Below are 18,388 nucleotides of genomic sequence, written 5' to 3'. Positions count from 1 at the left end.
GAAATACAAATCTAACTGCTTCCAGGATATAATTGTGGAGTATGGTATTAATTCTAAATTTGAACACTTCATACTAGCTTTTATACAACAGGTTCTCTCTGACCCAGAAGGAATCAGTGAAGCAAAGCCTGCCAAGTATAGAGGGAGTGGTTAATTGGCTTTAATAGTCCCTGTTATCTTTGTGTAGAATGTTTAAAGGTGAAGTGCAAAGCAAAAAATAAAAAATTAACATTTGCTTTTTGGTGATTCGATTTAAAAAATAATTCTGCTTGGGTTTTTTAAGGCAGAAACACCAAGACCCTGATTCTGAGCTTGGCACATGGAGGGATGGGGTGTGTGTGTCAGAGGGACCAAAAAGTCATCTCTTGGCCTTCCAGTTTCCGAAGGCAACTGGGGGTATGTTTACTCAGCAAAGAAAAACTTGCAGCTGGCCCATTCTAGCCAACAGGCTTGCAGGGCTTGGGCTGTGGGGCTGTTTCATTGCTGTGTAGACTTCCAGGATCATCCCAAACAATCCACAAACAAGTAGCCATTGTAGTAGCTGTGCCTTCACTTCCACAAAGGGGTTGGTGAGTGCATTTGCATAATCATAGGTCCACTGTACACACCTTTTTTATCACCAGTTGCTGCCCTCCTATAGTAGTGTAGAAGGAGCTCCCTCGCAGCACAGTTGACGCTCAGACTTCCTCCTTTCTCTTTCCAACATCAAACCCCTACCAGAACTGGATCAGTTCTCTGCCTAACCAGGGCCGGCTCTGGCTTTTTTGCCGCCCCAGGCAAAAAAGCCTCCCGACGCCCCCCCACCCCAGCGTGGCAGGGGAGGGCACCGAGCCCGGCCGCGGGCCGCTCTCCCCAACCGGCTGGAGCGCCAGGGAGAGGGCGGAGTGCCCGCTGCGGCTCCGCTCTCCCCGGCGGCCAGAGCGCTGGGGGGAGGGCAGTGAGCCCGGCCGGGGCTCCGCTGGCGGCCAGAGCGCCGGGGGGAGGGCGGCGAGCCGGCCGGGGCTCCGCTCTCCCCGGCGGCCGGAGCGCAGGGGGAGGGCGGCGAGCCCACTGCGGCTCCGCTCTCCCTGGTGGCAGGAGCCGGAGCGCCGCGCCGCCCTCCTCCAGGTGCCCGCCGCCCTCCTCCAGGTGCCGCCCCAAGCACAAGCTTGGGGGGCTGGTGCCTGGAGCCGGCCCTGTGCCTAACGGAGGGTACATTCCCATGGAGAGGCATGGGAGGATTTGCTCCTAAAATAGATTGACTAGTGTGACATACTACTTCCAAATATTTTTCAATTATAAACATGATATTTTGAATAAATAGAGCACTTTCTATCTATTGATCTCTCAGGGTTTTACAAAGGTGGATAAACATATTACCCTTGTTTTTGTAAACATAGGAATGGAGAATTGGTTCAGATCAGGTAAATGACAGCCAGAGACACTATTTGGTGTGGACAAGGTCACACATTGTAAGTTCCAATGTGAGTCCACTAGGCCACAGCAGTCACCATACTATGCATTAATTATATGGATGTGTAGAAATGTGACATGATGATTGAAGTATCTTATCACTAGAGACAAACTGAACTTGCAGTTGTTATACAAAAAGACAAAACAAGGAGATTCAAAGTTATGGCTGTTACTATCTATAGTTCACACTATTGTGTTCCTATACTTTTTAGAATTTCAGGTACCAGGTACACTGTTGCTACCAGTCTTGCTATTACCAGGATCATCCCAATTTTATCAGGGCAACTCTGCAAAATGACTCCCCAGGCTCGTGAAATGTTATAACATGGGAATGTTATGACATTACATTGTTGTCCTGTGATATAGTGCTCCAATACAATGTAGTGATGTGGTGTTAAAATGTAATCACATTATGTCACAGGGCTTTGAAACAATAAAATTAAAAAGTATAATTAAATGCATCCGAAGAAGTGGGCTGTAGTCCACAAAAGCTTATGCTCTATAAATTTGTTAGTCTCTAAGGTGCCACAAGTACTCCTGTTCTTTTTGCGGATACAGACTAACACGGCTGCTACTCTGAAACCTATAATTAAATGGGCACCTTAAATTTAAACTCAAAATTTAGGTTTTGGAAAATCAAGGTTTTACAAACTCTAGGATCAATAGAAGTTTTTTCATGACTTCCCCCTTTTCTGCCTCCCCTCCCCCCCAGTTCTGGTAGAAACAGGTAAATATTACCCTCTCAGGTATTCCAATCTTTTTGTAATGAAATTCATGAAAACCTGAAAGTGAAAATGACTGGAAACTGACTACAAATCAAAGTGAAACAAATTGGACAATGAAAATGGACTAAACTTAAGTGTATACGTGTGTGTGTATGTATAGACACACACTGAAAAGTAAATTATATTTAAATATTTCACTTTTTAAATTATTTATACAGGTGAAGATTTTTAAAATATGATTTTAAACTACCGGTAATTAGTTTCCTTTTAAAATATGGAGAAGAGTGAGAAATAAAGTTCTTGATTTTTATTCAAAGGGTTACATGTTTACAATTTGAAAGCCTAGATTGTTCACCACATCTGCTTGGAGTACATATTTCTAACCTGTTCTTGCCATGCCACCTCCTCAACACTGGTACATAGAAGACATTGGAACTTTTGAACATTAAAATCCCCACTTACATCTTTTCTTATTCCAGGATGCTTCTCTGTTTCCCAGATAACTAATCATAGTTTGAAAAACATTTTAAATACACTGGAACTGCCTATCTGTTTTTTATGCTTGTGAATAACGCTTGCAGCATGAAGGTGACTTATTGTGGTTTGGGTTATTAGAGTTTCCTGGAATGATATAGCCAGAGACTTGATTTAGAAAATTAAGATTACCAAGAAAGAAGTGAGACAAACACAAGGGCAGTATAAGCAACCATAAGTCACGAAAGGCTTTCCTTTGCAACCTCTCAAGCAAGCACAAACTGAAGTGGGAAATTGAATTCTAGGGAATCTTTGAGAGAGTTATTTCTTCAGTTATTCTATATTGCTTCACCACTCTTCTGTTGTGGTGATTGAGATTAATTGGGTTTACCTTGCTCTTTTTTCCAACTTTTCATCTCAATCAGGCTTTTTTCCTGCTCTTTTTCTGAGATGCCCATTCAGTAGGAATCCCTGTGAAGCAATTTAAAGACTCTTACATACTTTCTATTTAGGCCCACCACCCCAGATTCTCAGTTTCCACCTACCTTCCTGGGAACTTAGGTTGGGAAGCATTTATTTTGAGATTTCCAAGCACCCTGAATGCAGGTACAAAAAATATAAACCAAACCAGTTTATTGACAAATGCCATGTGGATAAACTCCCACCTCAGAATGAAGCTCTGTACATTCCTCATGATCATCCCACCTAGGCCATTCTGTTTACTCAACCTTATTGTCCTGAAGGGTAACAAGACTAAGGGTGTCTACACTTAAACACTACAGCGGCACAGCTGTGCTGTTGTATGCTTCAGAGTAGACACTACGTACACTGACAGGAAGGATTCTCCCATTGGCGTAGCTAATCCCCATCGACCTAGTGCAGTTTACAGGGGAAGCGGGGTGGGGGGAATAGGCTGGTATATCTTTCATACTCCGAGAAACATAGCTATACTGATGTAAACATTCCTAGTATAGACCAGACCTAAGCTCTGGACCAATGGAAGAAGCACAAGCTAAGGAAAAAGAATGGTCCTGGAGAGTGGAGACCAACTGATAGAAGTGCCAGTGGTATAGGGTCTTGCAGCATTGGAATACTACCTGTGGTGAGATGGCTATTTGGGTTAAATGTTGTCCACTTAAGTAGACATTATGTCAGTCTTCTGAGTGCCTCAAGCTGCTATGATTAAAAAACAGCAACACTGCATTAATGGAAAGCTAGTGTCCAGCTGAAGCAGAGGTTGTCTGGCAAGTGTAAAACAGTTTTAAAGTGAGCGTAAGTATAATCTGTGCCCACTTGAAGGTCACTTAGAAAGCTGTCTGAGTGTAAATGAGAATCAGGCCTAAGAGGTGTTATGGTGTCAGATCCTGCATCACTGTTCTGTGAAGATGACTATTTCTATTAATATCAAATCACTGATGTGGAAGATTTTTGATTCATTCTGCTACATTCTATCTCATGGATATTGGTGCAGAAAAGTGACATCTGCTTGCAGTTTCATCATTAAAGGGGAGGAGAGAGGACACATAATTTAAGGGCTGTTGCAGTGTTGGCTTGCATTTCTAGAACTTGATATCAACATCTCTTTACAATGTTTTTAGTACTTGGTACAACTTGGCAGTAATGAGCCTGACAGCCTGTTCACTTTCAATTAGAGTAAGCCACTACTATATTGTAGAGCAAGCATAATCCGCTGTTGTTCCCCAGGAGTTGGACTGGATTAATTTATAGGTTTTTTTTAATCTAAAAGTTTGCTGTTGCTTGGAAATACCATATATAAACAAAAGATTCTCAGACCCCAGGCCTGTAGAATTTGACCTTGATTAGTTGTTTACAAGCAGAACATTTTTATTCTAAACCCATTACCAATAAAGAACATAAATTTCAAAAACTTTCAAGACAGACTACCTCTTTTACACTTGTAATAAACACATTGGGTTTAAGAGAAAGGGATGTTTTTCATGAATAAAAACTGCCAAATTTGGACAACCCATGAAGTGCTAGTCTACCCTGAACAGACACTCAATGACAATGCTGTTGTGAAACTCTTTGTTCATTGTCTGTCAATTATTTCCAAATCATAAATTAATTTCATAAATAAAAAGCAGAGGGTTTTTTGAGTGTGAGTCTTGCAAACTCAACTAGGGATATGAAAGTTAATCTGCTCACATTTCATCACCACTACTAAAGGTTCTGCAAACCAACTTGCTCACTCTCTGGCACCTTGCCTGTGCAGTGCTAAAAGGAACAAAAAGTAATGAAACTTACTGTTCCTGCTTTAATGAGCAGGAATGACTAAATGCACCCAAGAAGCAGATCTGCTGAGTAAAAAGGTGCCACTCTTATGCAGTCACTTGTCACTTAAAGTGCAGTTCTGCTGTGCTAATGTTTGAATTCCGTCCCCTAAGGGTTAACATTCAGATTTTTCCAATAGTTGCCTTTAGCTCTATGCCCCAGTCATACGTGCGTACAACTAGGGCAGTACAGCCAATACTTTTGCTTGTGTTTATTGGCTCTTTCCTGCTATAGATGAGGCAGAGTTATTGTTATGCTTTCAGAGCTATTTATCCCCTTCTTTGTGTGTGTGTAATGCTTATCTGGTAAGGGGGGGCACCCGTCTGCCTCTCACTGGACAAGGCTGCACAGATGCAGTGGGAAGAGAGTGACCCACATGGCGACAGTGTACATGAAGAGGTACATGTCTGAGAGAGTGCATGTATTAAGGGAGTAGATGAATCAACTGGAGATGAATGAGTCACAGAGAAGCATAATACATTGGTGTCCCAGATCTCTCACAAAAGTGGAATGTGTAGGAAAGGGGACAAGTCACCAGCACTACCCTCTTACCCCTTCAGTCTTGCTTGTATTAAGGGAAGAGGAAGGAAGACCCTAGTAATTGCCCTTGGAATATGCCCTGGTTTGTAACCTGGTAGTGCATTTGACCTCCTATGTATCTTTAAATGTATAGTTTAGTGGGCTGTGGTCAGGACTAGTAGTCTGGAACTCCAGAGTTCTAATTCCAGCTCTCTTACATGGACTTTTTCTGTAACCTGGAGCAAATTATTTCACCTGTATGCACGAGTTTCCCCAAAATTGGGGTAGGGGAAATAATACTTATATCACATGTGTGACCAGATGAGTTGTGAAGACTCATTCATTAAGTTTTCTTAGTGACCTCCAATACTCTCTCTCTTAATCTGGACTAAGATGCAGTACAACAAAAATCCTCTGACCCTATTTCATCATCACTTTCATTTCTGGCTATGATGAGATCCAGATCAGCCAGTTGCTGCAATGTAAAGTTTGTTATCCATTCTGATTAAAGTGCTCATGATTCTGAACTATGCAAGAGGATGCAGGCATCAATAACAAAATAAGTGTCCCTCAAATTTCTTTCCAAATGTCTTCCTGCCTGCTACCACCTAATTGTTACAAAACTGACTGCCAATGTGCAAAAAGTGAGGCAAGCATGCTCTCCATCCCAATGACTTTGCTTCTGGCGCTGCTAATTTTGGATGATATTAAAATATTTTACCCCAGGCACCCTAGACCTATGAAAGTTAGAATAAATAACTTGTGGATGAAGTTCAAGTGAATGTCAAGCTTCTTAATGAAGAGGTAACATGAAAGTATTTGGAGTTTTGTTGTTTTGATTTGATTGCTGATGAACCTATTCTCCAGAGCACTCACACATAGGTTTTAGTGGACATTACGAAAGAGAACTGTTGAGTTTCTGTTAACTTAATAATGACTAAGACTAGATCAAAGAACTGGCCTATCCTCTCTGTGGACTCCAGTGGAGAGTCCCCATGGTCCTTATGACTCCTGCATGAGGGAGATGGAGAAGAATGTGCCTCCAGGAATCACTCTAGGAGTTTGCTCCCAGAAGAACTCTAATCTAGGAAATATGTGAGCCAGTTTTGTGCCCCATAGATTTGGTCAATTTGGTCATATTCTGGCTTAATCTGCCACTTCAAGATCTACCTTTTAAATCACAGCCTGTTTTTGACCTTCATCCTCCTTAGAGTTAGAGAGGAGTCACTTACCCCAGCTGCAGTCTGTGCTCTCTAGTCTAGTGTTCATAGTGAAATGTGAACTGCTCAGGAAGTTATATGAAAAGGACATTAGGAACAGATTCTACCTTGATTTCTGTTCCGTGCAACCCTATTGAAACTCCCGTGATAACACCTGGGTGTAGCTCAATGTAAAATGTAGCCTATCACAAAATTATGAGTCCATTAAACAGACTCTTATGAAATATCTTCACATTGAAGTAAAATTATAGAAATCACATAGGAATAAGTTAAATGGCAAATTTAGATGGAAAATTAAGAACTTGAACAGAAACTGTCATTTTCTTTCCCTCTCCCCTGCTGAAGCAGAGGCATTAAAAGGGGGCATAAAAAAGTCAAATTTACATAAACATTCCAAACTATTTTGCTTTGCCTATGAAATCCAAAGAACAGCTTTGCTTCTGGAGGAGCACAAATTCTATGTCAAAGTCTTAAAATAAATGGCAATATTTCACCAGAAATTCTGTTTCTGCACAGGAAACAGATGACTTTCACACAATTCTAGTAGAGCACATTGGCTAATAGTCTCAAGGATTTCTTAATGTTTAGACATATGAAGAGAATGATTTGGGACCTATTTCAAATTACTCTCCCTCACGTGGATTCTACAGTGCAGTGACTGATGGGAATTACATCAGTGCAAAACCCACATTAAGATTGATTTGGGCTACAGACATTTTCTCTGATGTAACTATACTGTTGCAAATTCCTAACATGAACACATGTGTTAATGCAAAACAGGGATTGCACTAGTGCGACTTGCCCTGGCAACTTACTGAGGGCGAGCCCCACTGTACACTGGTTCAACACGTCTCTACTGGGGGTTTGTACTAGTGTAGCTTCCCTGGTTTAGCTCCACCTGTGGAAACAAATCTGCATAGGGATGGCTTCAGTGAGATCAGAACTAGTCCATTTCTCTCTCTCTATTGTTCATAATAAAAGGTAAGTTAGAGTTAATTAGAGTATTACAGGAATATTCTCTTTATAAATGAAGATGATAGTTACTTTAAAACTAGGTCGTGTTTCTTATTATAACAAAAGGAAGAACTGTTTGTAGATGCAATAGGGAATGTTTAGGAAAAAGCACAGAGGCTCTCAGACTTAAATAGACACTGTTTCCAGATGACATCTTGTGTATATTACATTGCAAAATCCCTGTGGAAAATGGGAAAGGAGGAGTAGACAGCTTTCAACTTTTAGTGTAGAATTTATCTCAGAGGACTGGAAGAAGGCAGACATTATGAAAGCAGCTGACAATATCCTATGAATTAACTCCTTTCACAGGTTTCCTGATTACATTAAGGAATTCACTAGATGTAACACAGGAAAATCCTAGTGATCCTAAGTACAGTTCAACTAGTGTCAGTGTTTCTTCCCTGGAGATGGTCCCTCCACATCAGGATTGGGTCATGCTGACATGACAGTCAGGGGGAACTTGTACAGCTATTGTCCATCCATGCCCCACCACCACATCTTTGCCATGCTCCAGGAGTTCAGGATGCCAGAGAACTTCCTTCGTGTAATCCGAGAGCTGTACGAGGGGTGCAGCACCACCATCCGATCGATCGAAATGGAGATCGCCGAGATCCCGATCTGGAGTGGAGTAAAGCAGGACTGTCCCCTCAGCCCCATCATCTTTAACCTCGCCATGGAGCCATTGCTGCAAGCGATCTCCAATGGCCCAGATGGCTTCTTCCTCCACGGTGAGAGGGTGAGCGTCCTGGCTTACGCGGATGACTTGGCCTTGACCGCGGATGACCCACAGAGCCTCCAAGGTATGCTAGACGCCACCTCGAGCTGCTGACTGGATGGGGCTCCGCTTCAATGCGAAGAAGTGCGCAAGTCTGCACATTGACGGCTGCAAAAGGGACTCGGTGGAGGCGACAGGGTCCCAGATCCAGGATGAGCCCATCATCCCCCTGGCAGAGGGGCAGGCATACCAGCACCTGGGCATGCTGACTGGTTTCCGTGTCCGGCAGACACCCGAGAACACCATCCAGGAGATCCTGCAGGACGTTGCCAAGATTGACACCTGCCTGCTGGCACCGTGGCAGAAGATAAATGCCCTGAACACCTACCTGATCCCACGCATCTCGTTCACCCTAAGGGGATCCGCTGTGGTGAAGGTGCCCTTCAACAAGGCAGACAAGATCATCCGGCAGCTGTTGAAGAAGTGGCTGTTCCTTCTTCAGAGAGCCAGCAACGAGCTGGTCTACATCGCCCACAGGCACGGCGGCGCCAACATCCCCTGCATGGGAGACCTGTGCGACGTCGTAGTGATCACCCACGCCTTCCGCCTGCTGACATCTCCCGACGCCATGGTACGGAACATCGCGGTGAATGCCCTGCGTGACGCGACAGAGAAGCGGATCGGCAGAGCCCCCTCCAGCCAAGACATTGCCAACTTTCTGAGCGGCTCCCTGGATGGGGAATTTGGATGGGACAGGCGCGACATCGCTTCACTGTGGTCTCGCACTCACAACGCCACGCGTCGCCTAGGGAAGCACATTGGCTGTGGCTGGGAGTGGTGCGAGGAGCGCCAGGAGCTGGGAGTCCTGGTGCCGCAGATCAGGTCCGATGACAACACCATCGTCACCCCGAGCGCCAGGGGCTTGCTGGAGAGGACCCTGAAGGCCACCATCCACTCGCTGTACATGGAAACCCTGAAGCGTAAACCGGACCAGGGTGAAGCCTTCTAGTTGACCAGCAAGTGGGATGCCAGCAACCACTTCCTCGCTGGATGTGGCTTCACCCGTTTCACCAACTGGCGGTTCATCTACCGTGCCTGGCTCAACTGTGTCCCGCTCAACAGAGCCTTCTGCCACGAGAACCGAGACAAGCGTTGCAGGAAGTGCGGCTACTCCAACGAGACCCTGCCCCACATCCTGTGCAGCTGCAAACCCCACTCCAGAGCCTGGCAGCTGCACCACAACGCCATCCAGAACCGCATGGTGAAAGCCATCACACCACACCTGGGGGAGATCTCTATGAACTGCGCCCTCCCCGGTACTGACAGCCAACTACAACCTGACATCGTCGTAACCGACGAGGCCCAGAAAAAGATCATCCTCGTCGACGTCACGGTCTCCTTTGAGAACAGGACCACAGCGTTTCGCGAAGCCTGAGCTCGTAAGCTGGAAAAGTACACCCCCCTGGCCGACATCCTGAGAGCAAAGGGCTACGAGGTGCAGATGGACGCCCTGATCGTCGGAGCCCTGGGCGCCTGGGACCCCTGCAACAAGCATGTGCTGTGGACCTGTTGATGCTATGCACGGCTCATGCAGCGCCTCATGGTCTCAGACACCATCCGATGGTCCAGGGACATCTACACCGAACACATCACCGGCCACCGACAGTACTAGGAGGCGTGAGCTGGAGTGACATCGTTCTCCAAGTACGAGAAAGGAACCAAGAGACTTCCTCCGTTGGATCATATGAACTGGAACCATAAACTCCCTGAACATTAAATCTCACCAAATGAGGGTCAATCCATCCTCATCATCATATCCACTCATTATACTCCACAGCCGAACATAGCCACTTCATAAACTTCATACCTTCACATCTCAATGTCTGTACGTTGACCCATCAACCTTTTGCCCCCAACTGGGGATATTTCAGATTATGTATTCCTTATGCCACCTGATCTTAAATCAAATTTTGCACCCCTCGATAATCTGTACATTATTCCCTGATAACCAGAAACTTCTATGCTTAAACTCTGTACCGTTCACTTTTTTTTAATCATCATCTTAATAAAATGTTTAATTCTGTGGATACAGGAGTTCTTCATGTGCCCAGTGCTCTCGGCCAGGTATATTTCACAAGCACCCGGGGCCGGCTCCAGGCACCAGCTTGCCAAGCAGGTGCTTGGGGCGGCCACTCTGGAGAGGGGCGTCACGTCCAGCTATTCGGCGGCAATTCGGCGGACAGTTCCTCACTCCCACTTGGAGCGAAGGACCTTCCACCGAATTGCCGCCGCAGATCGCGATCGCAGCTTTTTTTTTTTTTTTTTTTTTGCCACTTGGGGCGGCAAAAACCCTGGAGCCGGCCCTGCAAGCACCAAATTCCTTTTTAAAGCCAAGAGGGACAAATACTGATCTCATTTACACTGGTGTAAAATCAGGGCCTCTCCAGCAGTCAGGCACGTTCTTTAGCCAGAAGACTATCTTCATTAAAGGCATGCTTTTGTGTTGTGGCTGCACCAAGAGTTATTCATTGATAGATAAGTAGATTTTTATCATTGGTGTTAAGAATTGAGTTTTACTAATATTGAACACCAGCATGTGCACTGAGAAATAGGCGCTCTTAACTCAGAGTATCAAGGGGATGGAAGTTCAGAAACCAATAAGTCTGTCCAGATTGGAATGGAACTGTTAAGGGCCTTGTGATTAATTTAAAGGTAATTAAATTGATTAATATTGTAAAGAAGTGGGAAACAATTGGTATAAATAAATGGAGACTTTTAAGGTGGGAGAAACAAGTGCTATTGAAATACTAAAGGGTTTGGTGTTGGTGTTAAGAATGGGCTAAAAGTTTTGGATTTAAATAAGAGCCATACAAAGTTCAAGCCCAAACCGAAGTTTTTCTGACCTTCAAAAAAGTTTGGCTAATATTTGTTCTTTTCATGGACTTCCAAGTTATAGACAGAAATGGAAAGGTTGAAATAACTGGTTCTTGCAATATTTCTAGCTTAACTGGAAGAGACAAGTATTACCCAAAATATTGCAGCATAGCCTATTTTAATGAGATTTCTTTTCCAGTTTTGAAGACTCATGAGATTCAGGCAAGCATCCAATCTTTTGGATGTTTATCTGAACCTAGAACTAAATTCACCAGGGGCGTAGGGAGAATTTGACCCCAAATCCAAGCTCTGAAATTAGAGAAGGAAGATAGAAAACCATGGGTATAGGTAACATTAAAGCTCATCATTTGACCTCATCTGTATCACATTAGGATCCTGTGGTGCTTTCAGAGCTTAGGTATTGTTTAAAAAATGTATTCCCAATGCTAGCTGTATTGATGGCAGGCAAATACTACACAGTGTTTAACTTAAATTTTTCCTATTCCTGTTTTGTCAGTTTAGTTATCTTCTCTTAATTTTCTTTTATTGGTTATGACACTTTCATCATGGGTCACTGCTTCTTTCTCAACATTTTACAGTGATAACTTTAGTGGCACTCAGAGTATGCAGTGCTCATTGTTTCAGACATGTATTTTTGTCTGGGATTTGCGTTGTTAAAGTAAACATTTTCTCAGTTTTTTGCAGACTGAGAATCATACGAGGAACGAAGGAAGGGATTTTCAAAAGTGCCTAGGTGATTTAGGAGCTGTCCTCAATGGGGGGTGCTTTAGAATATCCTACCCAAAAGCTGTAGTGTGTAAAAAAAAGCTAATGACGCTGGAGATTTCTCCAGTGAAGAGGAAGAAACTTGGTAGTATCTTTAAATCCTAAAGACCAAGTTCTGGCTCTACTTACAAAACGTGTGTGTGTGTTTGTATAGTGAGTCTCTGAATTTTTCTGCCTGCACGGCAAATGCAGGCAGAACTGCCAGGATGGGAGAGCAGTGGGGGCTGCTACAGCTGGTGCTGAAAGGAGCAATATGTGTTACCAAGTTCCTGTTTGCAGGTGTCCTTAGCTTCCAAGCCACCTTACAGCACCTCTAAGGAGTGCTACTAGGCATGCCAAGCTTTGATATAGCACTGCAGAGTAAAATCTGCCTGTTCTTACAGAAGTGCAACTGTGGCTGTGGGGAAAAGTTTGCCTGCATCGCTTAGCACCCCTAACACACTTTTACTCAACATGAGACAGAATTTAGCCCTAGCTATGGCAATTTATGATTTTTTAGGATATGCAAATTAGAGGGGAAACAATGGCGTGAAAGCCTTTAGGGTAGCCCAAGAGAGATTAATAAGGAAGCAATGAATTTCAGAGAACAAGCTGTGCTCTATTTAAAGTGCTGTATAACCTGTTTATCTTAATAAAAGCAAGTACATTTAATTTGTCTTGGGGAATGAGTTTCAACTATTTGAGCACATAAAGACATGCTATATACCCTAGTTCAAATTACTCACCATTTTCATAAGAGTGTCCAGCACACGATTCACACTTAATATACTCCAGACACTCGTTTTAGCAAATATCCAAAACATAACCCCAAAGGAAGACAAGGTGTACAAGATGAGGTAGGGTGTTCTGTTAAACTGTGTTCAGTTAATAAATTAAGAAATATGTAGAGTGAGTTCTCAAAGTGTCACAGTTTTGATAAAGCACCATGGAGGGGATGGGGTGTATTGGGTTTGAGGAGGAATTCTGATAACACAATCTCTACGCAAAAGAATAAATGGACACAAATCTGACACCAGGAATCATAACATTCAAAAACCAGTGGGAGAACACTTCAACACCTCTAACCACTCAATGACAGGCTTGAAGGTGGCAATTTTGCAACAAAAAAACTTCAGAAACAGACTCCAAAGAGAGACTGCTGAACTTGAATTAATATACAAATTAGATACAATTAACTTAGGTTTAAACAGAGACTGGGAATGGTTGGGTCATTACTCTAATTGAATCTATTTCCCCATGTTAAGTATCCTCACACCTTCTATGGGTCATCTCAATTATCACTTCAAAAGTTTTTTTTTTCCTCCTGCTGATGATAGTTCATCTCAATTGATTGGCCTCTTACAGTTGGTATGGCTACTTCCACCTTTTCATGTTCTCTGTATGGATAAATATTTTCTTTCTGTGTGTTCCATTCTATGCATCAGATGAAGTGGGCTGTAGCCCACGAAAGCTTATGCTCAAATAAATTTGTTAGTCTCTAAGGTGCCACAAGTACAGCTCTACCCTGATATAATGCTGTCCTCGAGAGCCAAAAAATCTTACCGCGTTATAGGTGAAACCGCATTATAGTGAACTTGCTTTGATCCACCAGACTGTGCAGCCCTGCACCCCTGGAGCGCTGCTTTTCCACGTTATATCCGAATTCGTGTTATATCGGGTCACGTTATATCGGGGTAGAGGTGTACGCCTGTTCTTTTTGATAACACAAAGGAGAACTCTTCAGCCTCCATTCCAACTTCCTGGATTTTGATGGTTCTTATTCTCTTGTTGGATTCTGAAATCCAAACCAATTAGCTGATGATGGATGGAAAGCAAAAGAAGGGTTTGGATTAAAAAAAATTCCAAGAACCCATAATCTGCTCCACTGAGAATAACAAACTGCAGATGTAAGAAATTTAAAAGAGAGTATTTAAGAAAGAAAAGAAACCACCTTTCATTAGTTGGGAATTCTAGATCCCTCCCTGCCTCGAAGGGATCACCAGTATATGTTTCTAATACAATGGCATTTGTTCTTGTTCTTAAAGATATATTGTTGTTTGCCTTTAAGGCTTTGCAACACAAAAGAGCAATGCAGGCTTTCTTTTGTGAAGTGAATCCTGAAGACTTGTGCAACCTTAGCAGTGTTTATTCTCCATAATGTAAATCTTCAGTGAAGGAAAAACATCCATCAGTGCAGAGTATTGTCATCCAAATTGTGTAGAAAATCCCTCAACCTCCATGGCTGACTTTTGTTCTTGTTTGTAAATTCAGTTTTGATTAGTCTTCCATTGATTAGTTTTCCATATCACATTCTGTTAGGATAAACATTATTCTAGAAGAGTTAGGTTTCAAAACACATTTCATTTGTAAAGGCGGGTGTTGCAGTGTAGCCAAACAAACCAAGTGGGAAACTTGGCTCTGCTTGATATAAACAACTCCAAAAAAGAAAGAAGCACTAAATTTGGGAAAGAACTTGGGGAACTCGTTCCTTAAGTGTTCTGATAAGGCTGAGAAAACAAAGTGGTTTGATCTGTATTTATACCACAGTATCATTTCATAGGAAGGGTTACCCTTTACTTGTACTTCAATCATTTATATTTTCAGATAACACAGTCTTGTCGTGAACAAACTAAAAAAGTTTACATGAACAGTACATCAGGGGCATACTCCTACTCCCCCTGAAGCTCGTGTCAAGACTCCCATTCATTTGAGTGGTGCAGGATCAAGTTTTAATTTAGTTTGAGATTCTGAATGACACTTGAATGACACATTGTCTTCTCTTTTCTTATTATGAGGAGCTTATTCTAGCATAATGACAACATACAACAGGTGGTGCAGGAGTTGAAATAAACACAATAGAAATATGGTAATTGCTCATTGGTTAATGTTGCAGTTGATTATATCAAGCCTCATACATATCACAGACATAGAAGAAATATATGACATAATCTTCATATGATAAATTGAATTAGTCCTAGATCTTTGGCTACCTCACATGCACCTGGCCTACTAATTTCTCTCTGCTTTGTATACACCAAACCTCTGAGCCACTTCAGGTACTGTTGAAAAGTTCTCCCAAACACAGCCTGTTGGAGGGAGATTTACTATTTTCTCCCCAGAGGTAGAATTTATTCCCTTACTTTCATAAGTGCTGGAACTAGGGGTGCGGGGGGTGATGCTTCACCCCCTAGCTTGAAGTGGTTTCCATCATATACAGGGTTTACAGTTTGATTCAATGGCTCTCAGCACCCCCACTATACAAATTGTTTCAGCACCCCTGCTTACTTTCCTCCCACCCCCTGAAAAAATTACTAGTCCAAGATGCAGACTGGTGGATTTAAGGTCCAGTATCTTAGACCCTGTGTGACAGAGCAAGTTGACATTGGAAGTTTGGCATCTCAGAGAAGAAAAAAAATAAGTTTTTAACAAGCAGGGCTTATTCCTCTATTTGTTTGTTAGGCCTCCAGTCTAGGTGGGTCAGGGCTCCCCTTTCATGCCAGTGTAACTAGGCTAAGATGGTCCAGTTTCAGGAAAAAGACTATGAAGCAGGCCCTGGGAGGCTTGTCAGTGAAAAACAGGTATGTTTCATTGACAGAGTGGGAAAAATGATGCCTGCCTGTCAATCTTCTTTTTGCAAAGCATACTGGGAAGGGGTAGAGTCTGGAGCCCTATAAAATGCAGACTCTTGACAGTCAGCACTTTCTGCTGTCCTGGAGGTCTCCTGTGTGAAAGACCTTTTTAGTTCTATATAGATGATTCTGAAAACTGTCTTACTGACCACTTTGGGGTAACTCTTTTATGTAATCTTTTGTCTGGGAGCCATTGGGGATATCCTGCAAGGTTGCTGAGTGCCCTTAACTCCCTTTGAGGTCAATGGAGCCCACAAGACTGGGCCCTTTGAGACTGTCGGACCAAAGAACACCCAGGCTCAATTTCCTAGTGAAAAGACTGTCTAACTGACAGATCTGAAAATTTAACTCAACATGGGATCTGAGAGTCCAGCTGGATCTTTCCTGCTCATATGACCATCCTCAACAATAATGATCTCACAGGCTACCTCTGCGGCTTCACTCTATGCAGAGGAATTGTGCACCTGTGACGCGGTTGTTTTCAGTGGAATTGTGGAGCTGTAACTGTCTTCTGTGTGGTTGTAGAGGTATAAAATGAGAGCAGAATCGAGTCCTTCAGTTGGAATTTACTCTGCAGTGCTATTGATGCCCAAGTAGGAATGGAATCCAGCTCACGCTTAGCTGAGCTGGTTCTGCAGGGTGAACAGGAGTAAAAATTTTATTTAAAGTCAGCAGATATGGCTCTCGGTACATGCAGGGAGAAGATATGAGTAAGAAGGTGCCATTTGTGCCACTCTCACTTTATAGAGTAGACTCACCAAAGCCTGCTTAATGGCAACTTCTTTTTCTCATAGCTTCCCCTGCTCTCCCATTAGCAGGAAGTTTTATGTGACTTGCAACTAGCTGAAAATAAAATTGCCAGAGAAGGAGTGTTTGGGGTTTTTTATGTCTTTACATGCTCTGAGAGAGAAAGAACTACCTTAATTTCTTGATTCTTGCATAGAACCTAACTGGATCTAGGCATATAGGACAGAATTACTTCCAGTTTCTCTGGAAAGCCTTTCAGATGGGCTTCTGAGTCTAGAGAGCTGCTGGCCCACAAATACATGAAGGATTAGAAAGGAAGTCAAGGTGGGCTCACTGGATAATGGCTGCTAAATTCAAGTCAGCTCTCAATACCAAGCGTCATGTTATAATAAGAAAACATCGTTGTGGATAGGATTTTCAGAAGTGCTATGCCCTAGTTTAATTACACTTTCATTGCTGTGGAACTACCATTGACTTCAGTGGGAGCAGACCAGACCATAGTGTTGAACACTTTTGCAAGTTCCACCCACCTTGCAGCAGCAGTTTGCCCTGAGCCCCCAGCAGAGAAGTTGTTCTGTCTCATTTGCAGAAGGAAATAAAGTACTCACAAGTGCTAAAATATTAAATCTCACACTTTTAAATGTCAAAATGTCCTAACTCTGTCTCTGGAAAATACAGAGATTTTTTTTTCACCCAATTTATATTTAAAAAAAATCTTGAATTATTTTAAACATCAAAATTAAGTGAAAAAATTCTGGGGAATGCATTCATTTTTAAAAACTTTGTTCCCAACTAGAGTAAGACTAAAATAGAGGCTGGTGGATGAAGTTTTGTATGGTTATACATTTCCAGTAACAACATATATGTCAAAACCTTTAGAGTACATCCAATCTGCTATGGACTTGTGGCCAGTTCTATAAAATGCGGAGCTGGTAGGAAAAATTCCTATTAAAGTTTTTTTATGTCAGAATTTGCCAATTTGTCAAAATTGAAACCTTTTTGCGGAGATGGTTTGATTTTGAAAAAGTTCTGAGCTGGAACTCTGCCAGCCAACCCACCTGCTGGACTGTTTTTGAAGTCAGGGACCCCAGAGCTCCTAGGGTCTGTGGTTCTGGGGCAGTCTGCCATGTGAATTACCCCAGAACCAGGGTTCTATTTCCTTTCATGGAGAAGCTTGAAATTATTGGATTTTGTTCCAAATTGGAGCTAAACCAAAATTTCAAAATATCAAAATCCTCCACGAAAGGGAGTTAGTTACCTTTCTTCACCCAGCTCAAATAAATATCTTTGTAACTGAGCCTTCATAGTATCTCTAAAGAGGCATTGTTGTCTAGCATGCAGACTGAGAGACAGGAGTGCTAGGTTCCCAGTTCTTCAACTGCCCACTGAGTCACCTTGGGCAAATCATCTAACTTCTGTTTTAGTTTCCTTGTCTATGAAGTAGGATAATCTTATTTTCTTCCCTCACAGGAATGTTGAATTTTCATTTATTATTTGTAAAGAGCTTTGAGATTCTCATATAGGAGATTATAGAAGTACAACGTAGCAGTATTAGTGCTGATGATATCTGGAGTCCAAAAGTAACTGAAATCTGTTAAAAAAAACATTTCCCCATAGAGTGTGTCTGTGTCGTGTTTATGAGAAAAGACCACAATGGCTAAACCTAGAAAGTGTCCTTTTTAAAGAGATTGGAGAAAGGTTTCTGAGCCAGCAATACAATCTGTGACATGTGACAAAGCTGGCTAATTTGCATGAACATCCCCCAGTATCTCGTAATATCTTTTTTTTGGCTTGAAACCCTTATCTTCCTGCTAAGGTACATCGGCTGTTCTGAGACACTATGTCATGAGAATGGTAAGATAGCATCTTATAGGGAAATACATTTTAGTAAGTTTTAAGAAAAAGATTAGGTAGCTATAGTGTATGAATAAGAACACCATTTGCAGTAGATTGTGTAAAATA

General features: G+C 42.6%; 1 protein-coding gene across 1 annotated transcript in view; it reads left to right on the top strand.

The window, feature by feature from the left end:
• The window catches only part of NIBAN1 (niban apoptosis regulator 1), a 128,409-nt gene that overhangs the window by 35,905 nt on the left and 74,116 nt on the right, over window positions 1-18,388 (top strand). The window lies entirely within an intron of this gene.

The sequence above is a fragment of the Malaclemys terrapin genome, chromosome 8 (genome assembly GCF_027887155.1).
Source record: "Malaclemys terrapin pileata isolate rMalTer1 chromosome 8, rMalTer1.hap1, whole genome shotgun sequence".
NCBI classification, from domain to species: Eukaryota; Metazoa; Chordata; order Testudines; family Emydidae; genus Malaclemys; species Malaclemys terrapin.
The sequence above is the reverse complement of the archived record's forward strand: the minus strand, read 5'-3'. Positions and strand labels throughout refer to the sequence as shown.